Here is a 6,728-nt window from a genome sequence, read left to right as displayed (position 1 = left end):
GTCCAAGGTCACACAGCTAATAAGTAACAGAGCCAGATTTGAACCCAGGCAGTCGTCTCCAGAGTCTGTGCTCTTTATCTGAAATTTTATTTTTTTAATTTTTTTATTAAAAAATGTTTTAATGTTTATTTATTTTTGAGAGAGAGAGAGAGAGAGAGAGAGAGAGACAGAGTGTGAGTGGGGGAGGGACAGAGAGAGAGGGAGACACAGAATCCAAAGCAGGGTCCAGGCTCTGAGCTGTCAGCACAGAGACCAATGGCTGGGCTCGAACCCATGAACTGTGAGATCATGACCCAAGCGAAAGTTGGACACTTAACCCACTGAGCCACCTAGGCGCCCTCTTTGTCTGAAATTTTAAAACTGAGTCTGAAAAGAACTGGGAAACCTTTCCGAAATTCATCAGCTTTATTGCATTAACAAAGGGAATTTGATACTTTCATGTAGGGGACAGTATAATAAATTATAATAACAATCCCTAGAGTCAGAGTGGCTGTGAATTGAAAGGATCTGAACTACTCCTTGGACGAATTCGACAATTCTCTCTTTAGCATCCCTCATATGTGAACCTCCAGCTTTTGCCTGAATACCTCCAGTAATGGGGAATCATTACCTCATCCGGCAGACCATCCTAGCTTTGGACAATTCTCACAGTTGGGAATGAAAATTCTTCTTCAGGCCAGACTGAAATTTAGCTCCCCAACTCAGAACACCGACTTTGTCCTCTAGAGATGGGGGCAGGGAAGCTTTATCTCTTGTGTACAGGTTAGTCGTTAACATACTTGAAAAACAGCTTTCAGGCCCCCTTAAATCTTTTTCCTCTTTGGCGTTAAACTTCCTTCGTTCTTTCATGGTCCTCGCTTGTTATAGTTTCCAGATTCTTTGTCTTCCTGTTTCCACTCCTCTAATACAAGATAGTTTTTGTCAGTGTTCATCCTGGAGTGGTGTCAGAAGGGAAACACAACACGTCAGGTGTGGCCCAGCAGAGCCGAGAAGAACGGGATCATCACCTCCTTCTCTTGTTCTTGACATTTCTGATGATGCAGCCTAAACTTGCTTTAGGTTTTTTGAGAGTCACGTTGTGCCCTTGACTCCTACTGAGCTTGCAGGTCAATGTGTAGCTCTGTTAGTTCTATCTTTCAAACTCTGAAATTATATAGCTGTGCTATTTTGGGGGCACTTTTCATTGACCACTAGTAAATGTCATCTTGTTAAAGTCGAGTCCTGTCGAGGTTGACTTGGAACCTTACTCCTTTACCCTATTTTTAGTGATTCCATTTTGTATCGTATGAAATTCTGATAAATAGGCTATCTCTGTTTCCATTCAGGTTATCATTCATTTTTTTTTTTAAAGCCGAATAGGAAATTTTCCAAGGTTGGGCTTGTGGAGAAAGAGGAGGCAAAGCTGGGGTGACGTCAAAGGGCTGTTTTCTGTTTGGATCAACATGAGTGACCAGCGTGCACTTTCTGGGGAGGTGAGTGGGGTAACCAGGCAGACTCTTACAGCATCACTTCTGCGTCAGAGCCTATGACCCATGACGGGGCAGGAAGGCAAATATTGATAGCTTGGTTCATAGATCTGATTGTTTCCTACGTGTGTATCCTCTGCTGACAAGTATGGAGAGTTGAAATGGAGGATGTTATGAAGTGGAAGCAAGGCCCTTGGTGAGGAGACAGATATGACTTCCAGACCAGAAAAAGCCAGGTGATTGCTGTAAGCATCAAGACCTCCAGAAGTAAAAAGAAAAAAAAAAAAAAAAAAAAAAAAAAAAAAAAGACCTTCTCAGAGCAAAAACAGAGCTAACAAAAAAAGACCTTTAACAACACTGCATGGAGTTTGAATACATTCTTCTCAGCTCAAAAATTATTCCCTTCTGTCATTCCTTGGAGGTCACACCTAAAAGCCAAAAGAATCAGATGGAGGCCACATCATTGGGGTTCACAGCAGGGACTCTCTGCTTATGCCAAAGGGTGTTGGAAATCAATTTAGTGTTTCAATCTCACTCCAGTAGCCCTTTAAAGAACCCAACCCACTCATGCCACATGGCGCAGGAGTCTATTTTTAACTCTCTTCCTAATATTCACCCAAACCATTCTCCTCCTTGCCCATCTTGATCCACTCCTTCTTCCCCACAAGCCCCCTCCCTACCCCCACTAGGAGTCTGGCATGTTGTGGCGTCCCAGACACTTGAGTTGGATGTAGGGTCTGAGGTAGATTTTGGTGCTTAGAGGGTAATTGTTGGTGACTGAGGTTATGGGATTTCCAAGACAGTCATGAAGCAGAAATGGAACCAGGCTGCCAAGTCCCAGGTACGGCAAGCCTGGAAAGCTGAACTGAGAGACAGCCTGGGACTGTGAGAAGTAAGGGAGAGGATTCATTTTCAGAAATACCAAATAGAAGCCGTGCTGTCTAGTTAACAGTAGGTTTACAACCTATTGGAAGAATGTACAACTCCCCCCACCCAAATGGAGCCCCCAACCTTTAGACACTTCACTTCCTGGTTCTTCTTCCCCTCTCCATTTCGTGGGCTTATTTTTGCAGGATTTGCGATGAGCGTATGCAAAAGAACAAAGGGAGGAGGGACTGAAAATCTCTGGGTCACCTCAGGGAATGTACACTTGTTTCAATCAAACTACTTTTTGCCTTACATGGGCATAGATGACTTCCAGGTGCGGCTGTAACCTCTGTAGTTCTCAGCCAATGAGGAACCAGGGGAGGGACTTTCATGGTAGGAGATAAATTATCTGCTGTAACTGCCCTGAGTGTGCTTGTCCATCAGACACCTGCTCTTGCAAGACATTGATTAAAGCCTCGCTTCACTGTGCTGAATTTCTGCGTCCCTCATTTGAGTGGGCTGATGGGCTCATTTCTAACAGGACCAACTGCGAGCCAATGTCTGGGGCAGAACTGAGCTGTAGACACTGAACTAATGAGCAGGCAGGGTTTTTATGTGGCTCCTGTGGCCCAAGCAGAAGCAAGCTTCTTGGGTTAAGTCCCAGGCTAGGGGAGAACCTCCCCAGCTCTGTGACTCCCTGCTACGCACTCCAGCCCTCACGACCACCTCAGACTCTTTCTCGCTCCTGTAATGCTCTGAGACTCTGTCTTGGTCTGTTGGAACTGCTCTAACAACACCACCATAGACTGGGTAGCTTAAGCAACCGTTACTTCTCACAGTTCTGGAGGCTGGGAAATCCAAAACCAAAGGACCAGCTGACTCAGTGTCTGGTGAGGTTCCATTTCCTGTTTTGAAGACGGCTGTCTTCTCCCTGTGTCTTCATGTGGCAGAGGGGTGAGAGAGCTCTCCAAGGTCTTTTTTCTGAGGGCACTAATCCCATTCATGAGGGCTCCATCCTCATGACCCATTCACCTTCCAAAGGCCCCACCTCCTGATACCATCATATTGGGGATTGGATTTCAACCTACAAATTAGGGGTGGGCAGGGCATGGAATTTAGTTCATAATAGACCTCTGCATCAGTTTGTTGAACTTGATGTGCATGGCGCATTCTCAATGGGGTAGGTACATCCAGCGCCCATAATTGTGGTAAGAGTTGTTCCTTGCCCCCTGCTTCAGCCCACTGGAGCCCCACTGGGTGGACCACCCTGCCTGGCCTCTCTGCTTGGCTGGTGGGCAGTGGCAGGGGTACGGGACACTTACTGGCATCAGGCACTGTGCCTAGTAAGATCTGAGCTCAAACAGGGGGAGGCCAACCTCAAAAGGATGGAAACTACTTACCTGCACAGAGCCAACATTTCCAACATTTATTAATTTAATAAACGGAGACCCTTGTTCAGTTATTAAAAAGAAGGTGAAAGCAAACGGAATCTGTTCTTTGGTCATACACGTCAAGGGAGCGCACAAACACCCAACCCCTACAGACTACCATTTGTCTTTTGGTCACACCAATCCAGTCCTTGGCAGACCATAGACCTTATTTGTTGTTATGGTTATTTGCTACTATTAGACACATTCTTCTGTGCTTGTGGTCTGCTTCTTTCAGGTCCAGGCTTGTGGGCCTATGTTAATTTGCAGGGTTGAGTTATTTACACTGTATTATAATCTAGTCTATCGGTTTCCTGCATTTTCCTCCTCAAGATGATCACTAATTCAAAATGAATGAAATCCCTAAATGCAGGGGGCGGGGGTGGGGGGTGGAAAGGGGACAAAGCAGGATTTGAGAGGAACTGTAGCGTTTTCTCTGTATCTTGCCTCAGTGTCCTAGACTCCAAAGGCAGGAGAAAGCGGGTAGGTATTCCCACTCTCTGCTCACTGCTTCCAGCTCGGAAGCAGAGGGAAATGGGGAAGATAACACAGATAAAAACAGCAACTCCACCCAAATGACTCAAATGAAGGCACGTCTCTGGGTCTTTGTGTTTTCCTGAAACTCCAGGCCTGAACCCAGGAGAGAACTGTCCGGCTGTCTGTGCTCTAATGGGAACCATAGAAGTCTCCAGAAAGCCTCCGACCTGCTCTCTTCTCACTCTGGCTCTGTTTCCTTCTTTGGTGAGGGTCCCTATTTGTCAGAGCAGAGGGGAATTGCGTCAGTCCGTTTTGAATCAGACAAAACAAAAATAAGTGGGCAGCCCTCCTTGGAAAGCAAAAACTGGTGGTGATTTTTTTTTTTTAAAACCACCCCTGGCTTGCTAGGCGACACCAAGGATATTGGCGGGGGGGCGGGGGGGTCAGGATTTCAGGTACATAGGGGCAGGAATGTGATCACCCAATGGGATGGCAGTGGTGGGGGTGGGGCAGGGGGTGTTGGGTAGGAAAGTAAGGATTGGATTCAACCTTATGGTTCCCTTCTCCCCCTACAGGTGAGAAGAGACACAGGACAGAGCAGCAGAGCGGCAAAGGGACGTGCAGGTGTGGGTGTGTGTGCAGGAATGTTCATGTACAATCCACACTGCTACAAGGAGTAGGCAGAGAAAGGTGTCCAGGAGAAGAAAAGAAACGGGGATTGAAGCTGCATAAGAAAATACTCTGGGCGGGGCGCCTGGGTGGCGCAGTCGGTTAAGCGTCCGACTTCAGCCAGGTCACGATCTCGCGGTCCATGAGTTCGAGCCCCGCGTCGGGCTCTGGGCTGATGGCTCAGAGCCTGGAGCCTGTTTCCGATTCTGTGTCTCCCTCTCTCTCTGCCCCTCCCCCGTTCATGCTCTGTCTCTCTCTGTCCCAAAAATAAATAAACGTTGAAAAAAAAAATTTAGAAAAAAGAAAATACTCTGGGCAATAATGTAAGAACCATATGCTGCTTTCATCCACTCAATAGGTATTTATTGACTGCTGCTCTGGGCAGGGCATGTTCTAGGCTCTGAGGTTACAGCAGTAGGTGAAACCAAGCCCTTGCCTTCAGGGAGCTTATGTGCTAATGTAATGCATGTCAGACACTGACACACATTATCTCATGTATTGATCCTGTGAGGTGATCACTATCATCCCCATTCTACAAATGATGAAACTGAGGCCAACAGAAGCTTTAAATACTTGCCAAATCTCAAGCTGAGCCAGACTTTGAACTCAGGTCCATCCAAGTCCAGAGCCCCTGCTTTAAACCCCAGGAACGTGATAGACTACCCTACTGGGGCATCCAGAGCTAAATCCCCCCCCCCTCCCTCCGGCCCTGCCTTAGTTATTAGAACTCACTGGACAGACCACTTTTCCTCCTTGAACCTCAGACTACCCTGCAAAAAAGAGGGGTTGCATTAGTTGATCTCTGAAATCTCTTCTAGCTCTAGAGTTCTGTTATTACGGGGAGAACATGCTATATTGGTATCTCCCCCCTTCCCACCTCCATGTACTTCTTGTGCAGATGAGCAGACGCTCAGGAGATGTTCAAAAAGAGACAAATACCCAGAGAGAGTAATATTTCCCACACTGGGTTCCAAGGATTTCTTTCTAGGGATTCTGGAGTTTTCTGTGAGGATTTTACTTTTGTGAATCAGATTCCTTGAGGGAGAGAGAAACTCCAGAGAGAAGCAGCCCTGGGGTTGCCCTCCAGCCCTGCAGAAGAGGGAGAGAAAGGGGGTGGGAGGGAGGGTGGGGAGCAGGGCCCGCTGGAGGTCAAGTCTCAGCTAGGCCAGGCAATTGTCTTTCTTCCTGGAGGTACAGGGCTGGGGCAGTCCCCAAGTAGTTCCTTTTTTGTTTGTTTTTTAATACCTAGCAAGTCCATACCTTGCTCCGATCAGTCTCACCTGAGGCTGGGGTGGCGGAAGGCAGTGGGCCCATCTGGGACCGGAGGGACAACGCCTGGGAGGGCAGGTGTGGTTCAGGCTGCACCCAGGATTCCGTGAGGATCGAGGATCCGGCTAGCATGTTTGAGGGAGGAGGGACGGGTTGCCAAATGGTAACATGTGACTGAGCAAGGTGAGCCTGGTCCCAGCTCTTCACCTTAACCCTGACTCACCTCGCCTGACCAGTCAACCGCTCTAATGTGAGCTTTGTTGACTGGGAAAGTGAGGCGGCAGGAGTCTGGCTCACCCAGTGGCTAAATGCAGCCCGGGTCCCCCTGATAAGCTTAGTCAACTTATTAAATTACACAGGAAAAATCGAGATGGAATATTAATTCTGCACACCTCTCCTCTCTGCCTGGGGAAGCTGCCTTCCTGGGTTTCACTTTTCAAAGGCTGAAACAGATACGGAGATTTCGCACTTAATTAAAGGAGAAGGGTGCTCACTTCAAGTCTTTTCAAAACCGTTTTGGTTCTGAGCTTAGTGGAGCCAGTGGAGACCCAGT

At 47.5% G+C, this 6,728-nt stretch overlaps 1 long non-coding RNA gene across 1 annotated transcript; it reads right to left on the bottom strand.

Moving 5' to 3' along the window:
• Positions 1-386: 386 nt before the first annotated feature.
• Positions 387-6,426, bottom strand: LOC123576132. The gene is made up of 2 exons (XR_006701183.1): positions 6,167-6,426; positions 387-1,894 (listed from the first exon to the last, which is right to left on the bottom strand). It is a non-coding gene; the product is annotated as an uncharacterized LOC123576132 (long non-coding RNA).
• Positions 6,427-6,728: the final 302 nt, after the last annotated feature.

The sequence above is a fragment of the Leopardus geoffroyi genome, chromosome C2, assembly GCF_018350155.1.
Source record: "Leopardus geoffroyi isolate Oge1 chromosome C2, O.geoffroyi_Oge1_pat1.0, whole genome shotgun sequence".
Lineage (NCBI taxonomy): Eukaryota > Metazoa > Chordata > Mammalia > Carnivora > Felidae > Leopardus > Leopardus geoffroyi.
Note: the sequence above shows the minus strand (reverse complement) of the source record. Positions and strands in the feature narration are given on the sequence as shown.